Genomic DNA, 25,676 nt, shown 5'->3' with positions numbered 1-25,676 from the left:
GAGATGGGTTGAGGTAGAATTTGTTAGAGCTCCTACTACTCAAAGTGTCATCAATTGCTTAAGGAACATTTTTATTCGTGAAGGTTTTCCTGAACAAATTTTGACTGATAATGGTGTTCAGTTTATTTCATCAGACATGACTCAATTCTTAAATAAATGTGGTATTAAACACATTAGAACACCTTTATATCATCCCCAAAGCAATGGAATGGTGGAGAGATTTAACCGGGTTTTAGTGGATTGTGTTCAAGCTGCGTGTAGAAGCAATATGTCAGTTAGCCAGAGTGTTAAAGATTTGATTTGGTCGTATCGCACTACACCGCATGTAGCCACTGGGAAAAGTCCTTTTGAACTTATGAGGGGTAGAGTTGCTACGACCGAATTATGCCCGTTCTGGATGGTAAAGTTATTTCATGAAGGGGCGGATGTAAAAAAAAATTGGCTAATGGCGGAAATTAATTCGAATAATAGGGGACAAAGAAAATTGTGTGAGCCACAAGACAAAAAGGATCCATTGCAAGTTGGGGATTGGGTGCGAGTGAAGAATCCTTTGTTAGTGAGGAAAGGTATGTCAAAATTCAGGGATTCTCTGCAAATTCAAGAATTACGTAAGAATGCTGTGAAATTGTCAGATGGTACTTGGTGGAGTACTACAAGAATAGCTTTGGACCCTAACTTGAAAATGCAAGGCATGAAAAAACAATTAATTGTTAATGTCCCGACTGGAACTAGTGAAGATGTTGGGAGAAGTGTGAGAGTCAGAAATAAGCCTGCAAAGTTTCAGGATTATGTCATGATGTAAAAAAAAATATATATATATATATTATGTATGATCTATAGAGTGTACTGTTATATCATATGTTTCTCAAGAATTTGTTTTTAGGTCCATAATTATAGATGAAATGTTGTTAGTATTTTTAGAATTATTTTAGTGTCTAGATTAATATTTAATTTATGAATTTAGTTTGGGTTGAGTTTTCAAAGAGGGGAAGAAGTGTGGTTAGAATATGCATGTGTCACTTGGAATCGTGTGACATCGTGAGAGTGATGTCATGCCATTCCAGGCGACAGATGGGTGGAGGTGACGGTTGGTCGCGGTGCTGTGCCCCTCTTCTACAGGAGTAATACTTGTTTATAAATGGAATAAATATCTTCTTTTACAACGCTTCACTTCGACTCATTTCAGAAGTCTCCCGTCTGAATCGGGTCTCTATGAATGTATACGTCTCATAGCTGCCATGCTAGAATTTAAATCGAGTGTTTGGGCACAAAAATAATTATATCCCCTCCCTGCCAGGTCCTTAAGGCCATCTCGCTCACTCTGCGTGCTTATAATTTGTGAAAATCCTGATTCTTAGCGCTTAAGAGGCACTGGGGTCGGATCTCTTATTACCACACAGCACTCCACGCAGCTCTTTGGAGTGTGGTGAGCCAGCAGAACATGGGTCATTATAAGTTCGGTGGGGTGCGACGGGGGTGGGAGCTGCAATGTGGTGTCTAATGAGCAGCAAAGGAGGCTCCTTGCAGTGAGCCGCAGCACCTAGCTCGCACCAGATCACTGTGTGTATAAATATGAGATAGAATGGAAAAGAACACAGAGAGGAAAGAAATCACCAGGCATAAGCTCTTTTAAAGAACCATTTTTAAAATTATTTCTTAAGAACTTTGGCACACGAAGATCACAGGGACAGACGCCACGACTCGACAGGAAATCACGCTCACTCAAGTGACGAGCCTGTTGCTAGGGACGCCAGGGAGTTGATCCTCCAAACAGAGCTGCACGCCAATGGCGTCGCGCTCATGACGTACTGTACAGGCTGGGTGGCTCTCATCAGCGGAAGTGTATGCACTCAAACCACGGTCCAGTTTGCATCACAATCAACCGTCTGCAGTTGCGTGGGGTTCTGATTCTAGGCGCTGAGAGGAGCCACCCACTCTTAAGTGAAGAGGCGGGGAGCACGTCAACGGGCGGAAGGCAGGCCCTTCATCGAGTGCATTTTATTTCAGAGGTGAGGTACATTTCTTACTTGTTAGGCGTCCTTTATAGTTGCATTCCATTCCCTCAACAGCAACAGGCACTGTTGCGGGTTTGAACTTGGAGTTCTACTGCCGTATGAGCAAGAGCTGGACCCCCAGCTGAGATTAGACGTAGATGCCCAGAGCGTGCATTGCCGGAATGTTTGTCTCTGAGTGCCGAAGAGAATGAGCCTTTTACTACCTGCGTTGAGGCCGAGGACCGACTCAAGTTTGGAGTTAGGGTGGATGGAAGTAGCAAAGTGAAATGTGGACACTAGTAACTAGAGCAATGATTAGAGGAGTGGACAGGACTGAGTACAAAACGAGTCAAGCTTTAACTGGAAGCTGATGTGGCCTCGTGGCTACAGCTGCCGAACGTGCAATATAGGAACAAGGCTCGAATCACTGCAAATCGCCCTGTGCTGGGGGAACAAAGTGTAATGTAGTCTTTCTCTCTTGAAAAGCGCCCTTAGGTCTTTCAGCAAGGTAAGTTTATTGTCAGCTGCCAAAATAAAAAGTGAATTATGTTTGACATCCATGCTCCAATCTCATCATCCAAGAATTAAAGTATTAACCTTAGAAAAAGATACCCATTTAGGGACTGAATTGCACAGTCCAGCTTTCTTAGTTGATCAAATTATGTAATCTTGTAATTGTATTTATATAGTGCTTACAACACCGAGGAGGCATTGAAGTGCTTTACGGCGAGTAGCACGCTACTCCGGAACCCAAGGTTGGTGGTTATTGTTGGTTATAGTGATTATTCATGTGCTCTTAAGGAAAAAAAATGCACACATTTTCAACTGTTAATTTGTGATGTAGTATATTAATACCAGTTAGGGTTGATCATTAGTGGAGGCTATGTGATTTCAAGTGAATGACTGTGAATGGTTGATAGGCTAGTGGAGATTAGGTAATGTTAGTTTACAGTAATAGGGTTTTGAGGAGGAGAGGTTTTGATCCATGAAATGAGGTATCATCCAATTTCAGAATTAAAATATGAAGGATGCAGGCAGGCCTGAGACTGAGAGGAGGCTTTACACTGAAATAAAAGGCATACTGAAAAGTGGAAGGTAAGAAGAGGGGTCACTGAAGAAAGATAGGAGACCAATCAAGCGGAAGTACATCAACGTTAATTCATTGGACGGGTTTAGGAGTATAGCGGGTGAGGTCTTTCTGAGGAGATCTGTGGTGAGTCCAAACCTTTCTATGAGTGTCTCCATATGTGTGTAGGGCTCAGCCACTTCCACAGGGAGGGTCAAAATTCTATCTCTGCCTTTCACTGGGAATAACTCCCAAAGTAAAGAGCCCCAGTAATGAGATGGTAACTTCCTTGTTCTGCTAGCCCCCTCAAAGGCTGCAAACCATTTATTCATGTCATCTCCATCACTATATCTAGGGACAATCCCTTTGGAGATTTTTTGGGTCAAAGGATTCCTCCTTTTCCTTGTTGCTATTAATGCCTCCACCATCTACGGGCCTAAGGCTCAATTTAGCCCCCCTTTCCTTCAGGGCTTGTCTCCTCTCCTCAAGTTTGAGTTTTGCATCCTCCGGGGAGATTAAATCCAACGTTTTCTTTGGCTGAGGTAGAGGTGCAGAGAAGCTTTGGTAACTTCACAGGGTCTGGGGAGTAATGTAGTGGCCTGAAACTTAGGGGCTGGCAAGAGTACAACTCACAGAAGACACTGGACCACCTGGCTTTAGTCGATCCCACAGTGGGCTTGATGGCCGGTGAATCTTTGGACCCTGCAAGCATTTTTACCTGCAGTTTGAAGTGGACCAGTGACACTAGTACAAGGGAATCTGAGGGTGCTTTTGGTGTCCACATGGGTCCCTCTGATTGCGAGTGCCAAAATAGAGTTAAGGACAAGGGTTGCTCACGCAGTTCCAAGTCTGTTGCCTCAAGGACAGAGGGGCAAAGTCTGGTTGTTGGTGATGCAGGGCTCCTCTTGGTCCTTCTCTGAAGTTGGTCGATCACATCTGATGTTCTGGTGTCAGGGGTGTCTTTGAAATCTTGGATTTAAGTGGTTTAGCGGGGTAGAGACTAGTGACCAATGGGCATCTAGCTCCTCCAGCAAATCAGCCCCATAGATGACCACATCCGGTGGGGTGGGTCACCTCTTGCTACCCAGAACCCTCTATTCTGCCACTCTTAAAAAGGCAGAAATCAGAAATTTAGTGCACGGACTGGGCTGCTCACCCTACAGGGTATGGTGCAGGAAAAAATGCAGGCTGACTGGCCAGAGTACAAAGAGGTTGGGCAAACAGGTGGGCAACCACGAGGGTGCTACCTGGGTGCATGCCAGCTGTCTCTCAACACCAGATTCATGCTGGGGGAGAGAAAGCACGTTGTTTGACACCAGACTTGACATATCTAGGCAATACCATAATGGATCAAGCAACCTGAGTCTGCCTGGATTTAAGTCCTATGTTATCCTATGGACCGTCCAGCACTTAAAGGGTAATTGTAATGGGAAAGTCACACAATAGAGACATATAAGCTTGTGCTTATATGCCTGCAATATAATGCTCCCTGCCTCCTGGGCTTCAGAGGCCTTCCTTGGGGGTGTCTGACTTATATGTCAAGCAGTACATTGGACAGTGCCACTCAAGGTGAGAGCACAGACTAACTTGAGCAAAGAATTACAATTCTACGATTTGCCAGAACCAGCCTCAGTAACAAAAAACACTGACTGAGCCGCTTCCTCTTGCGCTTAGGAACGAGTCCAAGCATGCATACTCTTACACTCGGATGAAGCATCCAAACAGATGCGTCTCCAGCGCCACCACCACCTCTCGCCACTACTCTTGTATCCGGGGACACCTCCATCCCATTTGCAAGATGCCCACTTCATCCTCGCTACACCTTGGACACGAGGACGCTCGGCCTGCATGGATAATACCTAATAACTTAGGAGTCATATAAACTTGGTTTATTAAATTACATTGGATCAGCTTGAAGTGAGCATTCATTGAGGTCTTGACACCACTTCATGGGCAGTATGCCATTCCGTATCAGTGAGTTGTTTCCCCATGAGATCATGCCATCTACCCTGAATAACCAGCGCAGGAGCGGGCGCAACCTTGTGCAATGCTCTTTAGAGCTGAGAGACCAAATGCCTCCCACTCGCCAGCACTAGTAGCTCCACTTGAGACATGTCTGGGGCACAGAGAATAAGGCCCAAATACCCTGCACTGTGGCAGCCAGCTTTGCATATTGCTTGTATTGACCATCCCACCCCACCCCAAGTCAAATGTTTCCATTGCCTCAGCCAATGTTTTAAATCTGTCAGGATACTATTCCCGTAGTAACTCGAGCGCTGTTACGGGCTGTCTGCAATGGCAGGCCTGCCATTGTGGGTCACCTAGGGTGACACAAACTCGTGCTCCAGCCCTGGGGACCCCTTTACCACCTATCCCCTTGGTACATTTACTAGGCGCTTATAAGGAGGTAAAAGTATTTGCCTATTAGGGAATTACCAAGTCCACAAATCAATTTAAGGAGAGCACAAGGACTGCGGCCTGGTTAGCAGGAGTCATACACATCAGTACTGGGATAAAAAGTGGGGTGTGACATACATAAAGTGGCACTTTTCTACACCTGCTGAACAAAGTACCTGAAATCCTGATTGCGGGTTGTTGAGAGATCACCCGTCCGAAGATTCATTGTGTAGCTGTGAATCAGAGGAGCTATGAGGCAGTGACCCACAGTCCTCCATGGTTGTCGAAGAGGCCATCAATGAGGGGCTTGCAATGCAGAGGTCTGCATCGAAGATGCTTCACTCACCGCCAGTTTAAAAAAAACTGCAACTGCAATGCAGAGTCCTGTCATCGATGAGGGACTTGCAATGCAAAGGCCTGCATCAAGGATGTACTGTACAGAGGTGGTTCGATGGGGGATGCGATGTGATGTCCTGCACCAGGGATGCATCGCACTGTGGCATTTCTGAAGCGGCTGCGAGGAATGAGTTGCGCTGTGTCGGTTCTGCTTACAGCACTGCAGCTGGGCTGGCAGAGTACCACCAGGCCCACTACCAAGGGCCCAGGACTGGGATGACGCCACCAGGGTGGTAATACTCACAGCAGACAGAATCCACATGCTGGGTTAAAGGTAGCTAGAGCCTTTTCTGTTCGTGAGGTGCTTATCAGGACGCCAGCCAACTAGCCCTTAGAGTCACTCTGGTGGTCCTGGGATCAAGATGCCACTCCAGTCTTTTCAGTCAGGCAGCAAGGTATCAGGGCTACAGAGAAGCAGTCCTTCTTGCAGAGCAGCACAGCAGACCCTCCGAGTCTTCCACAGGTCCAGAGGTGTACTGAAGAGTTAGTCTGAGGGTCCATTATTTATACCTGCTGGCCACTTTGAAGTAGGAGAAGATTCTGGAAATCCCCCGCTAAAGTGTTTGGAATTTCCTGCCTCTCTGGGGTCACAAAAGAGTAGTGTCAAACACTTTGTGAATGTGCCTAGGCAGAACCTTTGTGATGTATAAGTGTGGTGGGTGATTGCTCCTCCCTCCCATCAAGTCAAACAATGGCCTAACCTGCCAACACCGCTCATCCCTTCGTCACACTGTTGAGGAGCAATACAGACAGACCAACTGCCTAGTCATGTGACCCAAGATTCGGGCAGCTAACGTAAACAAGCATTTGCAATGCAACGGGTCTCGCGTTTGCTCATGTTAGAGCTGATAGTGTTGTAAACTCATAACCCGACTTTTCACCTATCGGCAAAAGTGCATTTATGCACGTAACCTGAAAAAGTGCAATTAACTATGTAAAGCGCTCAACTTCTGCCAAGCGAAATCGGGTTAGTAAATTAGAGAAAAAGTAGTCCACGAGCCGGACAGAAACTGCGAGCCTCGCATGTTTTCTGTACTTGGTCGATGCGCTCGAGGAGGGCTAGCCACCGGAAAAGGCATGACGTACGCATGCCATAGACTAATGAAAGCAAGCAGATTTTAATAGGCAAGGCCACGAACCAATGAAAAACACGGCCGTGACGTCGACAGGGCTACAAGCCCTTTTCTAAACACTAAAGCGTCTCGCTGCGATACGCATGCACGAGCGCATGCAACGCAGGCTCGACTCTAAAAATGGTTAGTACAATAAAATGCTAACTTTGTAAACGTGGCATTTGCAGAATTTTGACTTAAAATTTGACTTACCCATGAATGAGGGCCTTAAATTACAATTCTTTAGACATCACACTCAAAATCCCTACCTGCTCCCAATTGAAAGTTATCACTTATTAAATGTAATAAGTTAACCCACTGAGTTTTTCTCTTCCATGACACGTAAAAGTTAAAAGTAAATGTCCAACTTTTTAAATACACTGCACCCTGCCCTATACTCTGTTGAGAGCCTATGCTAGGGGTGACTTGTATGTATTGAAAGGGAATGTTTAGGCGTGGCAAAAGGTTTTCTTTGCAAGATGGAAATGGCAGTTTAAAACTGCACACACAGGCTGAAATGGCAGGCCCGAGACATGTTTAAAGGGTTACTTAACTGGGTTGCACAATCGGTGCTGCAGGCCACTAGTAGCATGCATTTCACAGGCCCTGGGTACATGTAGTACCACTTTACTAGGAACTTACAAGTAAACTATGTGTGCTAATTGGGTGTAAGCCATTTTCACAATGTTAAAAGGAGAGAGCACTTAAGCACTGGTTAGCAGTGGTAAAGTGCGTAGAGTCCTAAACACCAACAAAAACGAGTTTAGAAAACAGAAGGGAGAAGGCAAAACGTTTGGGGATGACACTTCAGAAAGGGCCATGTCTAACACAAATGAATTGGTAACCAAGTGACAAAAATGTCTATATCTGCAGTAACCCACTGAACTCCCGATGTCAGTGGGTGACCACAGGAGATTAGTTGCATGTACGATATAGAAAAACAGTTAAGTTTATGTGAAAGGCAATTGTTAGGAAAACATGATTAAAACTGATTAAAAAGACAAACTGTGTTTTTATTCCAGGAATATGTTGCATCCGGGAGTATGCATGAGCCCCTACCTTGGGCCTCACAATGATTTCAGAGTTGCTCTTGAGCTGTTGCTAGTGTAAACGCAGACAGACAGAAGAAGGTGTGCTCGGCTCACCCACGCCTGTGCTCCCTCCCTGAGATCAAAACAACTTGGTCATTTTGGGTGTTTTTTTTAGACTTACACTTTTATGTACATTTATTTCTCACAGCCATTCAAGTGCTTGGTGCTAGACACAAGCCATCACGTGAAACCACACAGGTTTAAAAGCAATTTCTGGTGCAGGTTCACTGCAAACCACAAATGTGCAGTTGCAGGGCCCACAAAAGGAAGGCCTTGGAAGATGTAATTTTACAGCCAGAGCAACATTCAAAAGCATAGAATGTTTTAAAAGTACACCATCCAACATCAATACATAATAAAATCAGTTAACATTCCCCTTCCCCGCTCTACTGCAATAATATAGGCACTGCAATGTTAACTGTCTGGCATTCCAATCCACTTGACCAGAATCTGTACAATAATTTTTTCCCTTTCTTCTCTTTTAAACCAAAGAGCAGTTAATTTAATTCTCCCAATTTCACTTATGGTCTTATTTTAACACATATTCTTCTTATGACCCTAGCCCTTGGTTTACACGGGGGAATCTGCTTTGGACCACATTTCGATACCTATAGGCTTCACTGAGAGGGAGCACAACATGCCCTGCACGATTTACATGGATAGCATGCTTTCAATTTGGTAATATCTTTCGCTTGGTATGTTACTTATTTTTTCCATATATATTTTCTACAGCCTTGAGAAAGCCCCCGCCTACCCGCTAAAGGGGCGAAACACGTGTTTATTCACAATTGTGACTATTGACGTCAGAAGATTTTTCATTTTGTCCTGAACGGGCCTTGAGAAAGCCCCCGCCTACCCGCTAAAGGGGCGAAACACGTGTTGGCTGTTCCTCCACTGAATATTGCTATTTGTTCCAAACCGTGGTATTAGCAGATTGGACTGATATTTTGCTGACCTTTGGATCTGAACTTCAGCTCCTAGACTGTCACAAATCTACTGGACTAAAAACTATTGGAACTGACTTCTTCTTTCTCATATAATAAATAACTACGGAAGCATTATGCTGATTACTAGTAATTTTTGAAGTGGAAACTCACCTCCAATTGATCTGTACATAGAACATGTCAGAATCCTTGCTGCACCAGATGCATTGTAAATTAACCCTGACGTGTGTCCATCCCAAGGTTTCTCCACTCCTCCTTCTTCAGCTCCCTCCCTCTTCATGGGGGCCTATCATCTTGGTGTTCTAATAAGTCACTTATCATTGCCTCCCATGCTCTCATATCATCCATTACTTTATCATCGCTGCAAGTCTTGTGCATGTGCTTTGTCTTCTACAACTGCCCACTCGGCCATATCTGGCAGCCAATCAGAGATCAATGGTGGAATCGGAGAAACCAGCTGAATTGCAATTCTACGATTTGCCAGAACCAGCCCCAGTAACAAAAACCATTGACTGAGCCGCCTACGCTTGGGCTTAGGAATGAGTGTATCAGGCACACCCTTGCACTCGGATGAAGCATTCAACCAGACGTGCTCCAGCCCCACCTGCACCTCCCACCACTACCCTTGTATCTGGGGACACCCCATCCCATTTGCAAGACGTCTACTCGCTATACCCTGGGCACGAGGAGGCTTGGCCCGCGTAGAATATACCTAATAACTTAGGAGTCAAATAAACTTGGTGTATGAAATTATATTGGATCAGCTTATAGCGAGCATTCGTTGAGGTCTTGGAAACCCCTTCATGGACCGTATGCCATTCTGTGTCAGTGAGTTGTACCCCCATGGCATCATGCCATCTGCACTGAATAGCGAGAACAGGAGTGGGGGCATCTTCGTGCAATGCTTTGTAGAGCTGAGAGACCAAATGCCTCCCACCCGCCAGGCTCAATAGCTCCACAAGCACTTGGGACATGTCCGGGGAACAGAGAAAGAGGGCCAAATACCCTGGACTGTGCCAGCCAGCTTTGCATATTGTTTGTACTGACTGGCCCCCGTGTCAAATGTTTCGATCGCCTCAGCCAGTGTTATAAATCTGTCAGGATACAAATCCCGTAGTACCTCTCAGCCCCCTGCTCTCCACCTGTCCACCCTCATTTTGTGGGCTAGCTGCATTAAGGGCAGCAGAATCCAGGTGTTTACGTCGGGCACATACAGGGTCCTATCCTGCTCCCTCTGGACCACACATTCCCAGGCCATACATACTTGCTGGACCACAAAAGGCACAGAGCCGGGGATCCCGTTTCCAGACATTAACAGTTTGTGCAGAGAGGCAGACCCATGCGTTCTAACAATTTTTTTTTCCAGTTGTTTCCCTTGTCTAACCAGTGGACCGCATGTTGTAGCTTGGTAGCCAGGTAATACCCACACACAGAACCTTCATTACCACACTTTTTTTTGCCATGTCAATTTAAGTGGCCAACCCCACCCGCTTCCATCCTGCTGCCAGTAAAAGTTCTACTGTAAGCCTGTCCAGCTCTATGAATGTCTGTTGAGGTATTCGAAACATTGCGCAATGCAAAACGTGCAAGCAGTGTGGCAACATGATAATTTTAATCAGGGCAATCTTGCTCATCAGGGAAACACAGAGTGTTTTCCAAAAGGTCACCAAGGCACCGAGACCTGTCAGTGTCCTGCCCATGTTATATTGATGGAACAGTCCAAATCTCTTGCCACCTGGATACCTAGGTACCTGACCTTAGGGCTTGCCCACTTGCAGTCTAACGGTGGAAGGAGTTCCAGTGCCACGTCCGTCGAAGCACTTAAAGGGTATAATTTAGACTTTGCGTGGTTCACCTGAAGGCCAGAAAGATCCCCGGACTGCGAGAGAGGGGCCAGCATAATCTGGACTGAGTATACCTGCTGACACAGATATCTCATCATCCACGTATAGGAAAAATCACATGAGTGGTGGCTCCCACTCTCAAAACCCAACCCTGCAGCACTGATCTGAACCTCCATGCCAAAGGCTTCATGGCAAGGGCAAAGTGCAACGGCGAGAGTGGACAGCCATGTCTAGTCCCCCATGCAACTGCATCCATTCATACACCAGGCCCCCAATATGCACCCGTCACCATGGATCGCAATACAATAGCTGTACCCATCAGAGGTACGAATCCCCAAAGCCCATGGGCCTCAACACCTGCCACAAGTACTCCCACACCAAGATGTGGAATGCCTGCTGAATATCTAACAGAGCAAGGGCATAATAGTCCTCAACTTAAGTAGGGTCATGGAGAACCAACAAGAGGCAACAGAGATTACACAGTGTATTTCATTGGGGGATAAACCTCCACTGGTCCTCATGTACCAATAAAAAGCAGGAGCTGTAGTAGTTGAGTTGCTAACATTTTAGTAAGGATCTTCACTACCACATTCAACATAGTACAAAGGCACCTCCACCACATCCCTATTGGGCTTAGGGAGCATCACTATGATCTCTTTCCTCATGGACTCCGGCAATATCCTCTGAGCGTAAGCCTCATTATATAGCAGCAGAAGACGATCAGAAAAAGTTCCCCACCCTGGATTGATATAACTCTGCTAGCAACCCATCCCCTCCAGGCACCTTATCAGTATTCAAGTCCTTAATAGCCACCACAACCTATGGGGGCACCAATCGCTCTTCTGTCTCCCTCTTAAAGCCAGGCAAGCGGGAGCGCCATCAGATATTCTGCTGCATCCCGCTATATCAGACTGTGGGTGCCGCATATGAATTCCGTATGTAGCCCGCGAATACTTCAGTAATGGGCTGCTGTCAGCACACCACTTCATCGCCCCGTCCTTATTTCGGACATTGGGAACCCTAGGTGTTTCATTTTTGAGGAGGGAGGCCAGCAGTCTGCACACCCTGTCCTTCTCTGCATGTAGCCACTGTCAAAACGCAACACTGACAAATTTGTCTAGCCTATATGAGTCCTCTAGCAACTCCCCTTTACACACCTTCCAGTCTCCCAGCTTCTCCGGTACCCCCCACCCCAACCCCCCACCGCCAAGGCACTCTCCAGAGCATTCAACTGTTTGTCCTGCAGCCATATAGTTCTCAGAAGCTCCTGTTGGACCCCATGGGTCAACTTCATACACTGCCCCCGCAACATTACTTTCATGGAGTCCCGTTCTATTGCCCTATGTTTAGCGATGTCCCAGTTTCATTTCAAATAGTTATCCAGGACCTCTGAAGCAGTGCGAACAAAGATTGAATCAGTCCGTGCCTCCACGCTCAATCTCCACAATGGGATCTTGGGGACCTGCCTGCCCACAGTATAGGTCACCAGCACTGGGGAGTGGTCCGAAATATATCTCGCCAAATATGTGATCTCTGTAACCCTTTGCACCCTACCCCCCCATCACAAAGTAGCAATCCAGCCAACTGTGTGTCCCAGTAGAGGAGTAATATTGAATTCTGCTGTTGTTACCTACAAATATCGTGTAGCCCCAAACCATTCATCACCCGCTTCTACCACTATAACTCTCAAATGTTAGGAAACAGCCAAAGAAGTAGCACCCAACCCCACAACATAGGCATCCTCAGCTCAGTAGCCACCGGGCTCCTTCGCAGTGGGCCCCATGCCCCTTATCTGTATTAAAAGGCAATCCACTCAGTGCAGTTCCTGCGGAGGTCCCACTGATTTGTAATGTTACTCAGAGAGTGACAGTCCGTGTCCCCCCCAGTACAAAAAGGAGTCCCTGGTGTCATGAACACGGTGTGAGTCTGCCAGAGTCCTATCCGGGCAAAACCACAATCCTGCCCCCTCAGGATGTTCCACTTGGCTCCGTGGAGCCAACAGAGTGCCTTTTTAGCTGCACTGATTTCCGGCTGGGACCTCTAGCGGAACGGTTATTCGCAGCCGACTGCCCAGTGTGTCCATCCAGTCTCCCACCTCCTCAGGTGTATTGAAAAAGAAAGCTTTGCCTTTATATTGGACCCGCAGCCTCGCCAGGAACATCCAGCTGTAACAAATGTTTAAGTCCTACAACCTCTTCTTCACTGATACATAGGGCCTGATTTTGAGTTTGGTGCAGGGGTTGCTCCATCACAAACATGACGGCTATCCTGTCCGGCATATTAAAAGTTCCATAGGCTATAATGGAATTGTAATATGGCGGACGGGATATCCGTCACGTTTGTGACGGAGTAACGCCCTCTGCCAAACTCTAAATCAGGCCCATAGTCTTTTTGGAGCCCCTGTACTTTCCTTGTGTAGTCCGGGAAGACCATAATATTATGCCCTTCAAATTGCGGTGTCCCATGTGCTTGGACATCTTGTAGAATAATATCTTGGTCTTGATAGTTAAAGAGGCGAGCTATGAAAGCTCTTTGTGGTGCCCCAGGCCTCGAGACAGGCACCAGAACCTGATGAGCCCCCTAAAGATTTGCAGAGTTTCTGAGGTTTCAGAGTGTTGAAAATCTAATCCTCACGAACAGTTCAGCAGATTACCCATCTGCACATTCTGGGAAGCCCACCAGGCACAGATTATTCCGTCTGGATCGTCCTTCAGAATCTTCCTTGCGATCTTCCTGCCTGGCGGACTGATATTGGGGAGACTCCACTGTCCGCTTCAAGTCATTTACCTCTTGCTGGCGTGTTTTGCTTTACTGCTGACCGAGACAAAATACACACACTGAAAAGAGTCAAACGAATTACTGGAAAGCCCTTCTTAGTCTAAAGAAGACATTTATTAAATAACTCTGCAAGGCTCGTAAAGGAAGGTCAGTACAACCGAAAGTGCACCTTTAAAATGTGTGCAACAATAAAGTGAGAACATGTACAAAGAATCTTCAATCCATTAACAGCAAATATATATACATGCAAAGATAAAGATATATATATCACTGAGAAAAAGTCCTGCTGTTCTTCCTGCACTCCCCTGGCGAGGTTGGTGCTCCAAAATGGGCGCAGGACCCATTTAATAAGTTCCACCACACATGATTCAAACTCTGGCACTCCATGCAACAGAAATAATTTATTCAGACCCAAAAATCCATATCATGCCAAAAAATTCACCATTTTCCAAAAACAAGTATGGGGCTACGCATTTCAACCATCACGGTCTTCTTCATTGGCCCACCAAGGAAAAAATCCACAAACCTTGTGGCCCCTCCTATTTCCAACATAACTCTTGCAAATCATGAACATAGAAGAAATTATTATTATTATTCTTTTTTTTGTGTGCTTCTTTTTCACTTCCTTATTTCTGATTTCATGTGTCCCAATGACAAAACTAACAACATACCCACACAATTACTAATTTAACTGATTGGATGGCCACATGCACAATACTAACGAATTAAAATTAGATTTGAAATTGAAATAAGCCCTGAACAGCTAAACACTACCATGTATCTGCTGCCTTAACTAACCAATATGAACATAAAGTTCCTCATCCTTGTTCAATCCCCAAGGATGTCGGCTATTTAGTCGAATAATGTATTCGGATTCCAACTTTCTTAGTTGCCTCTCTCTGTCACCACCCGCCCCCCTCCACACGGGGTACCCAACACTCTATCAATTCCAAAAAATGTTATTTTTTCCTCCATCCCTCCATGTACCAAATTGCAGTGGCGAGCTACCGGGTACGTCGCATTCTTGTTTATGATTGCTCTCCGATGTTCAAGAATCCGTTTTTTAGGGGGAAAATAGTGCTCCCCACATATTGCAGCCCACAAGGGCACACAATAACGTAGATAGCAAAATCTGAGGTGCAACTCAAAAATTTCTTAATGCTCTCTTTTTTCCTGGTGGGTAGCACATAATCTTTTACGATTCGTACTGTGTCTACATGATTTGCACTTGGCACATTTATAAAAACCTTGTTGTTTGTCCAAGAAGGGTCCCCTCTTTTTAAGTGCATAACTGTGTACCAGGATATCCCTCAGGGAACTGCTTTTCTTGTAAGTTATCATAGGAAGAGGACTTACTAGCTGACCAATCACCTTATCTGTCTTAATCAAATGCCAATATTTGGCCAAGATCTTTTAACTTCCAACGAATACGCATTAAAAGTAGTACCAAATCTCAAGGTATTTGTGTCAGTCCCCTTGTTTTTTGGAACTAGCAAAGTGGCTCTCTGTACTTCCTCTACCTTACGTCAAGCATCCTTAATAATCTTATTTGGATATCCCCTGGATTTAAACCTTTGAATCATTGTTTCTTGTTCCCTTTCAAAACTCTGCAGTGTGCTGCAGTTTCTCTTTGCCCTAAGTAATTCCCTGAAGGGTATACTCCATTTCACACTGGGTGGATGGTCACTCTGGGCATGTAAAATACTGTTCCCAGCCGTAGTTTTTCTGAACAATCTAGTATGTAGATTATGAGGAATCAACTGTGACAGCCTATCGAGAATCAATAACTAGGTTTCATGATTTACTCTCTGAAAGTTTAGACAGAGGTTTGATTTCGGATGATGAGTTTAAGTTTTCACTGGTGAGGAAACCATTGGCACCTTGTGCATTAAGAAATTTTTGAGTTGCACCTCAGATTTTGCTATCTATGTTATTGTGTGCCCTTGTGGGCTACAATATGTGGGGAGCACTATTTTTCCCCTAAAAAACGGATTCTTGAACATTGGAGAGCAATCGTAAACATGGATGCGACGTACCTGGTAGCTCGCCACTGCGATTTGGTACATGGAGGGATGGTGGAAAAAAGATGACATTTTTTGGAATTGATAGTGTTGGGTACCCTGAGGAGGGTGGGGCAACAGAGAGAGGCAACTAAGAAAGTTGGAATCCGAATACATTATTCGACTAAATAGCCGACATCCTTGGGGATTGAACAAGGATGAGGAACTTTATGTTCATATTGGTTAGTTAAGGCAGCAGATACATGGTAGTGTTTAGCTGTTCAGGGCTTATTTCAATTTCCATTCTAATTTTAATTTTAATTCGTTAGTATTGTCCATGTGGCCATCCAATCAGTTAAATTAGTAATGTTGTTGGGTATGTTGTATATTTTGTCATTGGGACACATGAAATAAGGAAGAGAAAAAGAAGCAAAAAAAAAAAAAGAATTTCTTCTATCTTCATGATTTGCAAGAGTTGTTATATTGGAAATAGGAGGGGCCACATGGTTTGTGCATTTTTTCCTTGGTGGGCCAATGAAGAAGACGGTGATGGTTGAAACGCGTAGCCCAATTCTTGTTTTTAGAAAATGGTTAATTTTTTTGACATGATATGGATTTTTGGGTCTGAATAAATTATTTCTGTTGCATGGAGTGCCAGCATTTGAATCATGTGCGGTGGAGCATATAAATTCATACACAATGCAAAGCAAATAATCAGTAAAAATTTATCACCATAGCGCACAGCTGATTTTTTCATCTTTCTCTTAGTAGTTTCAATCGGTAGACTCCAAGATCGGCTGTGGAAGAGAAAGAGAGATCTACCCTCATGCGATGTCAGGCATTTGACGTCTCAATCCTGACCGAAGTCTCCGAGTCTCCCACTGTCAATTCCGGGTCTCTTATATGCCTTAAACAAACCAGAGAGGAGATTTCTAGAGAAACACTCCCTGCTCCCTGCTATTCGAAGCTACTTCAGGTCATCTTTGAAAGAAACATGTTGGAATTGGCCAGGTTCCCAAGGTGTCCCTCCCAAAACTAAACCGTTTCCTGCCGTACTATAAACATCATCTAGTACATCATTTTCTTGCTGACTGACTCCTCCACGTTATGTCATAGCCCTTGGTGAGAAAGAACACGCAGACATGCAGAATAAAAACCTCAACAAGAAAACACGTTGCATAACCTGCTGTTTACGGAAAAATACTTGCACCTTTAACATGGTGGTGAAGCTAAGGCTAAGCTGAATACAAAACGGAGTCTGTAATTTGTGACCGCTATGTGACAGTGGACATCTAAACCAATTGCAAAGTGGTGCGACATGGAGTCAGTGGTCAAAACACAAATATCATTACACTCAACCCTATGATCAATGACTTGCATACCCTATAAGTCTAAAATCTACTAAAGATTGCAACCAAATTAGGAATACATTGTACACAGCAACATAATGATATAATGAGAGCTATTACTACACAAATTCCACCCAAAACTTTGCGCAATTGCCCAAAATCAGGTAACCACTGAAACAACTAGTCCTACCATCCCTGATCCACATCCTGTTTTACCCCTTTCACTAATGTATGTAGATTATCAATGTGGGCCTGGAAAGATTTAGAGTGGTCTGAAAGGTTGAAACAACACATGCCTTCAGATTCCCTACACCCATGATTGTGTTTTAACAACAGATAGTCTATGGCAGCCCTGTTTTGTAAAGCAGCTTTTCTAGTACCACATACATCTAATGAAAATTCAGATAAAGCAATAGAAGTATGGTTAATGTTTTTAACCATTAGACATGCTAACTTGTGATCAGTTTGGTATAATATACAGCTAAGCCAGGTAGGCCTATAATATAAAGACCTAAGCTAATATATTTGGATTTGGATAATTGAATATCTAAATCACAATCTTCACTTAATTGCATATTGTCTCTAGGATAACAAGTAAGTATAGAGTTAGATGGAAACATCATGTGTGCCAGGGGTGTTAAAGTACATAGTCCGCCTGTTACATTAGCTGGAATGTAGGTAAAAGTGAGGTTCCCACATGAGAACAGCCAGTCAACTGGCAACTTGACATGTTTAATGTGGCTGGCAGCAGTCACCAGATGATAACAAACCATGTGATTAGACAAATTCTTACAATGTTAATCCGTTCAGTAAAAGCACAAAACTTTGTGTTCCCATGGTCTGTCTTGAGAAGCTGATGTTTTCTTTTCTAAACACAATTGAATGCATTTCCTAATATCCACAGAATTGCAGGACATGTAGTAACAGACGCCACTGGTAGTAATGTTGTATGTAATTATCTGATTGAGATTTTCCCACTTCTCAACAATCGCTTCCTGACAGTCCCTGCAGTACTCATAGGAACTGGAATGGGTTTCCACATCATGTTCTTGCACATCTTAATCCTGGTTAGTGGCATTGAACATTTCTAACAAGATGCTTGTTGGTGTTGGTATGGCGATTAAACAGGTTGACAAAACATCTACAGTGCTTCTCATGGCGCCCATGCAGAAATCAGATCGGTTGAGCACGGTCTGCGCCAAATGAATCCATATATTGTCGTTTAGATGTAGTAGAGGTGTTGCGTGACGTGATTGATCAAAAAGGTTGGAGTTGGGGGTGTTGGGTCCCTCCCGACCCCACACGCCGAAAGGAGACCACATGGCACACTCGCGGGAAAAAAGGCAAGCTGTAGTATGATCTGTAAAAGAAACAACTATGATAATTCTCAAAAATAACATTTGTCTGCTGGGATATGTTCCTTTGCTGGTTTCATGATCAGCAGGACAATATTGGTGCCCTTTGCTATAATTTCTGGACGGCCATTTGGGGACCCCCCCCCTCCCACACACACACACTTTAGCACCAGGGTTTTTGTCAGTTGAACCAAAACCTCCCTCCCCACGTACAGTAAGAAGGGCTGGGGCAGTCCCGTTCCTCACCAATCCTCCATACACTGGAATTATGACAAGTTGGGCATTTCTGTCTCTTATCTTTATGAATAAATCAACTTCTCTGCTATTCAACAGAATAACTTTGATTCCTCCTTCGTAATCTGCATCAATAACTCCCCCCAAAATCTGAATACCTTTGAGGGCCAACCCAGGTCTGGGAACAATCAATCCGAAATGCTCCGGGGGAAATCTGTATCCCAACACCTGTCTTACACAGTGCCATGGCTCGTGGTTTCAGTCTATAAGCTTGTAAAGCATGTTTGTCAAGAAATGCTGATTTGGGTGTGTCTCTGTAAGGAGCTAGGGGCCAGATGTGGCAAGCAGTTTTGCCCATTCTGTGTCTATGGGAAAATGTGTTCGTACATATGGCCCTAAATCTCCAGGTTTTAATTCCTAGTATGTGATGGTATTGGTGGCCACATGTGGTTGTATCTGCAATGCTGGAGTTAGCAATTGCATCAAGGGTGTTTCAGCATTTGTTAATGGTCAGTTATTCAGAATCAGGAGGACTTCATTTAAAAGTTCTCTCCAGTTTCTCAAAGTCCCATCAAATAATTTTCGCAGCTGAGTTTTTCAGTAAGCCATTCATTCTCCCAATAAATCCTTAGGCTTGTGGATAATAAGGGATATGATAAATCAATTCAATATTGTGCTGAGAACATTAGTCCTGCACCAATTTTCCTTTGAAGAGTGCCCCATTGTCACTCTGGACCTGGAATGGTATTCCATAGTATAACATTAACAATTCCAAAGTTCTGATGGTGTTGTGCTGAGTAGCACGTTTGAAAGGGACAGCAATCAGATACCCAGAGTACAGTGCAGGCTTATTGACACCCGCGACTAATCAGTAGTGGTCCAATGTAATCAATTTGCCATATCTGTCCTGGTAACTTTCCTCTCCCCAATTGACCTTTGACTGTTTGCGAGACAGATCTCTGTTGTGTTTGATGACAAATAGGACATTGCAGAATCACAGTTTGTATCAAATCTAGGAGAATGTGCATCCCTCAAATCTCTGCCCACCTGTAAGTGGCTTTTCCTCCCAGGTTTCCACATTTTTGGTATTCCCATTTAGCCATCCCCACCACGTCAGACTCCTGTGTTGCCACTTCTGCCTCTGAGATTTTGGCTTTGTCGTCTGCAAGGGAATTGAACCAGCGTTCTAGTGAGTCAATGGGACAATGAGCATCTACATGATACATTGTGATGGTACTTTGTCTTAGCATTTCCTAAATGTATTGCCACAACTCTTTGCCCCACACCTCCTTTGAGTGGATAAACCAGTTATGTGCATGATATGTGGGAAGCAAGGTGGCTAACCAATTGGCAGTGGACCGGGAATCAGTGTAAATATGACAAGTTCCAGGCAGCTCTTGCTTTAGAGCAGTGTACAACTCTGCATATTGGCTACTTTTCCCTGCTCCTGTAGTGGTCAACAACTTTTTGGTGACTGGATTATAAGACACCACTTTCCAATGTCTTTTTTTTACCCACGCATTTGGATGAATCATCAGTAAACCATACATGCTTTCTATCCTCATGGGACAAGGATTCAAAGGGCGTACCCCAACTCACTGATGACTCTTTTACCTGTGGTACCTTCTGCAACCTCTCCTCATCCTGTACTGGGGCTTATGACACCTGTTCATGTAGGGCTGCCGGTCCTAGTCGAGCCCTATCTTGTATGTACCATTTCCAGCTTATGATGCTAGCCTCTTGTGCATGTCCAATACGGTGAGATTTAGGTGAACTCATCACCCACTGCATGATTGGTATTTCAGGTCTCAGAATTACATTATGACCCAGTGTTATTTGCTCAGTATCCACTAGCGCCCAATAACAGACCAAAAGCTGTTTTTCAAAAGGAGTATAGCACTCCCCAGAGTCGGGTAGTTTCCTAGTCCAGAACCCCAGGGGCACCGTCATCTTTCCTTGTTTTTGCCACGTGCTCCAATTTGCATATTGTCCCTGAACAGTTACATGTAACTCAATGTCTTCCCTCCTGCACTGGGCGCAAGTCTAAAGCCTGTTGAATTGCTTCTTTTGCCAAATCAAAAGCACACTGCTACTCTTCACCCCATTCAAACTCCTGATTCGTCCATGTCACTTTGTACAAAGGGGCCAAAATCTGACTCAAATCAAACAATCCAATAAATCTATGTGTGCCCTGCTTAGTGCAGGGAGTGGCAAATTCAAGAAACTTTTGCTTCGTGTGCGGCAACACCTCTCTGTGCTCCTGATTCCAATGAATCCCTAGAAACTTCATATTTTGAGAGGGTCCTTGTATCTTATCTGTGTTAATCATCTACCCCTTACTCAGCAAGAGTTCCACCACCCTCTTCAACTGAGTCTCCACCTGTTCTTCTGTCTCTCCCTGAATCATCACATCATCAATGTAATGGGTCAATTGCACCCCTGAAATGACAGATACTTCACCCAGGTGCTCTGCCACCAGCCGATGACAGATGGTGAGGCTATGTAAATACCCTTGTGGTAAAGACAGCATGTGGAATTGTGTACCGCCATGCAAAAATGAGAATTGTTCCTTACATTCTTCCACTAAGGGTATAGAGACGAACGCATTGGCACTATAAATGGTGGCATACCATGTCCCTTTATGTTTCTGTATTCGTTCAATTAAAGTGATGGTGTCTGGGACCACGGCTGTCAAAGGGGGTGTATGTTTATTCAGCTTGCAGTAATCAATCATCATTCTCTACTGCCTGTTAAATCGTTTAACCGGCCAAAGGGGATTGTTACATTCAGTAGTAGTTGAAGCTATAACACCAGCCTCAGTCATGTCTTTTATGGTTTCAATTATTTCATCATGCCCTCCAGGAATGCAGTACTGTTTCAAACCAATTACTTTGGTGGCTGGGGGCACCTTCACTGGGGGAATTTTTAAACGACCCACTCTCTTGGCTGCCACTGAAATGTATCTTTTTGTTCCAAATCGATAACCACCATCATCCAGATACAAAGTCATTACTTTCAAAATGTCAATTCCCAGTATGTACTCTAAAAGAGGCACAATCAAGACCGTATATTCTCTTTTTGGTTTTCTCCCTATTTTCATATGGTTTGCCCCCCCCCCCCCCCCCCCCCCAAAAAAAAAACTTGTGATGGTGTAATGCGGTTTCGTTAAACTTCCTAGGGTTTCCATAAATCAAAGAGGCCTTAGCCCTGGTGTCAACTAAGGCTCAAATTTTGTCCACAGTTTTATGTTTCCAATGTATTTCTAAATCAACATAAGGTCTGTTATCTAGACGAGCCCAGCTTTATACCGGAGCTTGGCCAGTTTCCTAGTCTGATTTAAACTGGTCAACTTTTGCCCAAATAAGGTCTGGATATATGCTTTCATACTTGCGAGCAGGCTCGCCTCCGTCCCGGTTCTCTAAAGTTTTTTTTCTTTCTTTTCTCTCTGTCTCTGTCTCTCTTTCTCTCTTTTTCTCTCTCTCTCTCTCTCTTTTTCTCTTTTTCTCTCTCTTTTTCTCTCTTTCTTTCTCTCTCTCTCTCTTTTTCTCTCTCTCTCTCTCTTTTTCTCTTTCTCTCTCTCTTTCTCTCTTTTTCTCTCTCTCTTTCTCTCTTTTTCTCTCTCTCTTTCTCTCTTTTTCTCTCTCTCTCTTTCTCTCTTTTTCTCTCTCTCTCTCTTTGTTTCTCTCTCTCTGTTTCTCTCTGTTTCTCTCTCTTTCTCTCTCTCTCTGTTTCTCTCTCTGTTTCTCTCTCTCTCTGTTTCTCTCTCTCTCTCTGTTTCTCTCTCTCTCTGTTTCTCTCTCTCTCTCTTTCTCTCTCTCTTTCTCTCTCTCTCTTTCTCTCCCTTTCTTTTCCTTCCTCTGGTAACGGTGGCTGGCTCTGCGTTCCACGTCTATCTTGCTTGTTTACCTTTCTTACGATCCGAACCCCTTTTACAGCATATCTCCCGCAAGCTTTTGGTATTCTATCCCATCAATCTGTTCTTTGCTGACACCATCTTTTAGTAATGCCATAAACATGTCTCTCATGGACACTCTGTTGTTATCTGTGTGACCCTCAGATCTTGAAGATCTCTCGCGTTTCTCCCAAATATCTAATTCACCTAACTCTCTGACCACCTCTAGTACATCTTTCAAAGCCTGCCCTGTCTGATTAATTAATAGTCATAATTACTTGCTTGTAGGCAGGTGGAGCAAGGCAAATTATTTTGTTTCTTGTTGGTACAGTAAGCTGTCCGTCTAACAATTTGTGTGCATTACCCAGGAAAATGGCAGATTTCATTGCCTCCTGTTCAATTCTCTGCATTGCATCTCATAAGGTATACCAGGGTTTCTCTTTGGGAGGTCACTCTGAATTGGTGGGATATTTCAAACTACATTCTGCTCCTCTAGCTCATTCTGGCCCCCACCTCTTTTACTCTCATCACTAGACGAATCTGGGCACCAGTCCAAGCCAGCATTAGCAATGACTAAATTAACCTTTTTCTGATTTAACCTTCCTCTACGATATTTGTTTTGAGCTACTTTGATAGCGGCACATTCTGCGATGGTTTGATACATGTCTGCCTTACCTTGCAATAATTTATTCTGACAAAACAACATGGTTGCAGTATTTTTCAGGTCAACAAGTTGCTTTTCTAATTGTTGATTCTCCCTCTCTAACTGTTTACATTTTTCATGCATTTTTATGTACGCAGACTTAAGTATCCAACCCCGTCTGCCAAGAACTGAACAGGTACTTTTCTTAAACAAGACAAAAAATCCAATGGTTCTGCTTCATTTAAACATTCATCCCAACTCTCTGATAAACCAACCAAATGTGAAAATTTATTAGCTAATACATTATAAGGTACCTGGCACCATCCAGGAATTTGAAAAACTCTCTGTTCACGCACATTTTTAGAAGCAGATGCTTTAGTCTTCTTGCTAAACATATTTTTACTTTTAGACATACACCTTCAACTTATAATACCTTCCTCCCGGCCAATCTATGCTTTACTGCTGACCGAGCCAAAATACACACACTGAAAAGAGTCAAAAGAATTTCTGGATTGCCCTTCTTAGTCTAAAGAAGACATTTATTGAATCACTCCGCAAGGCTCGTAAAGGAAGGTCAGTACAACCGAAAGTGCACCTTTAAAATGTGTGCAACAATAAAGTGAGAACATGTACAAAGAATCTTCAATCTATAAATATATACATGCAAAGATACAGATACCTATAATTGTATATAGATTCATACACAATGCAAAGCAAATAATCAGTGAAAATTCATCACCATGGGGCACAGCTGCTTCTTCATCTTTCTCTCAGTAGCTTCAAGCAGTAGACTCCAAGATTGGCTGTGGAAGAGAAAGAGATATCTATCCTCATGGGATGTCAGGCATTTGACGTCTTAATCCTGACCAAAGTCTCTGAATCTCCCACTGTCAATCCTGGGTCTCATTGATACCTTAAACAAATGAGAGAGGAGATTTCTAGAAACACGCCTCACCCCCCCTGCCCCCCCCCCCCCCCACACTCCCTGTTATTCAAAGCTACTTCAGGTCAGCTTTGAAAGAAACCTGTTGGAATTGGCCAGGTTCCCAAGGTGTCCCTCCCAAAACTAAACAGTTCCCTGCCGTAACATAAACATCTTCCTAGTACATCCTTATCTTGCTGACTGACTGACTCCTCCCTGTTATGTCCTAGCCCTTGGTGAGAAAGAACACACAGGCATGCTGCTGTGGAAGGGTATAGTTATCAAAAGCACTGGTCTGTGCCTGCTTCTGTTTGGGGGGGGGGGGGGGCGCTTCCTTCCCCCTCTGGAATTTCTCACCAGACCCAAACATCTGCGCACCCAGGTCCTCAACTATGATGTGGGCCCATCACACCTGCCCAAATCCTTGTGGCCTGTGATAGACAGCACACTTGGGGCAGCCCCGCCACCGTTCGCCAGCAGGGTCCAGAATCCAGGGAACTGGGATCATCCAGCACCATGATATTTCCCACCAGCCAGACTATGTAGGCTCCTCAAAAGCACCTCAGCTCCCACATTGCAAGGAAGGCAACTGTCGGATGCTATCGAAATTCCTCGGCCCCAGGAGTAAGAATGGCAGCACCGTGGCACTGCCCTATTGCGTTGTGCAGACGTGTAGGAAGAACCACATCCGACACCAGGCCTCGGACCTCCACTCCGCAGCCTGCATTCATAGCCCAGCCTCTCTCTGGGGGTCTCGATCGCTACCTGCCAGAGCATGCAACACAGGCCGCCACACTAGCAGAACACCCCACTCTAGGCCCCAGGATGTGGGCCCAGTATTACTTCAGCCACAGTGGGGGCCCACTGACAACCTCCAGGCCCAGAATGTAGCCCTCAGGGGTCTTTGGTGACTGCAGGTTTGATCCCCCAGCACCCAGGGGACCACTGACCGCATGCTGCTCTTTAGACGATTCTGGGGTGCAAGTCAGGCCCCGATCCAGGCCTTTCATGAATGTATCCCCCAGGATGCAGGCCCTCGCTGATCCATCCCCCAGCTCTCAAAGCACGGCAGTTGTCAGCCGCTCTGTGGATCAGCCTTTGCTACCAGGTGTCCATGGGGCTAACTGCAGTCCAAAATGACCTCCAGTGGTTCTGGCGTTGTCTTGGCTGGCCTGTGACACACTGGGCCGCAATCCTCAAGCTGCGTCACTGGTGGGGCTCGTGGTCCTGCAGGGCCCGATAAAGGCCTCAATCTGAACTGCCGCTGAAGAGCCCCATATCCGGGCAATCTTCTTGGGCGCATAGGGCACCGGTACCCATGAAGGGGGCCACACAGCAGACGCCCAACTGAGTCAGGGCGGGAAAGTTTGAGTGTTGGCGCCTCCAAGCCAGCAACAGGGGCACTGTGCAGCGGGCCCAGAAATCAATTCGGACCGTCCCTGAAACGTGGCTGGCAGCTGAGCCACGACCTAAGCCGCACCATAGCTCTGCTCAGAGCGAGCTCTGCACTACGGGCAGTAGCCCCAGCGCAACGGGCCCTAAATTGTCGGAGGGGCGCCCTTGGTAATTCCGCAGTTGGGACAGGGCTGATCAGATGCCCAGAACCGGGACTCAGGAGGATATTCAGCAATGCTGGTGGAGCCACTGTGAAACACATCT

At 44.9% G+C, this 25,676-nt stretch overlaps 1 protein-coding gene across 2 annotated transcripts in view; it reads left to right on the top strand.

Moving 5' to 3' along the window:
• The first annotated feature begins 1,830 nt into the window (after positions 1–1,830).
• Positions 1,831–25,676, top strand: part of GTF2E2 (general transcription factor IIE subunit 2) — a 226,490-nt gene continuing 202,644 nt past the window's right edge. Inside the window, exon 1 of one of the 2 annotated variants that reach the window (XM_069237388.1) lies at positions 1,831–2,502. The gene's annotated coding sequence lies outside the window, so the exon portion shown is untranslated. The remainder of the gene's footprint in view (positions 2,503–25,676) is intronic. The other variant, XM_069237380.1, reaches the window with a different exon arrangement.

This window comes from Pleurodeles waltl, chromosome 1_2, assembly GCF_031143425.1.
Source record: "Pleurodeles waltl isolate 20211129_DDA chromosome 1_2, aPleWal1.hap1.20221129, whole genome shotgun sequence".
Lineage (NCBI taxonomy): Eukaryota > Metazoa > Chordata > Amphibia > Caudata > Salamandridae > Pleurodeles > Pleurodeles waltl.
This window is presented reverse-complemented; position numbering and strand designations above follow the sequence as displayed.